Source organism: Penaeus monodon, chromosome 34 (assembly GCF_015228065.2).
Source record: "Penaeus monodon isolate SGIC_2016 chromosome 34, NSTDA_Pmon_1, whole genome shotgun sequence".
Taxonomy (NCBI): domain Eukaryota; kingdom Metazoa; phylum Arthropoda; class Malacostraca; order Decapoda; family Penaeidae; genus Penaeus; species Penaeus monodon.
In genome coordinates, this window is record NC_051419.1 from 9,268,448 (window position 1) to 9,268,866 (window position 419).

The following is a 419-nucleotide window of genomic DNA, read 5'->3' on the forward strand; positions in this document are numbered from 1 at the left end:
TATATTTATCTATTATCCTCACCGACCAGCAACCGCCAGTGTTCTACCTACAAACTACAACCACGATTGCCACAACGGCAACATATCTGACCCTTGACGATCATTTAGACAACTAATTTCGATCTAGACAGGTCAGCAGCCAATCGGCATCAACGAAAAGGTTGATTTAAAAGAAGTCACGTAAACAACATATAACCGCAATAGTTTGGGACTTGGAAACGGTGTGATTGCGATGAGGTCGAGATTTTTCCTCTGTACTATTCCCTTTCGTTTGTATGGACGCTCTGCTCTGTTATTACACTACAGAAATTGTCGTGGAAAGGGTGACACGCTCCAGGGACGGTATTCACGAAAGGTATAAGACTGCGATTTTATCTATGATTTGCCCCGTTGCCACATCTCAAAGCTAAACCTGGTAG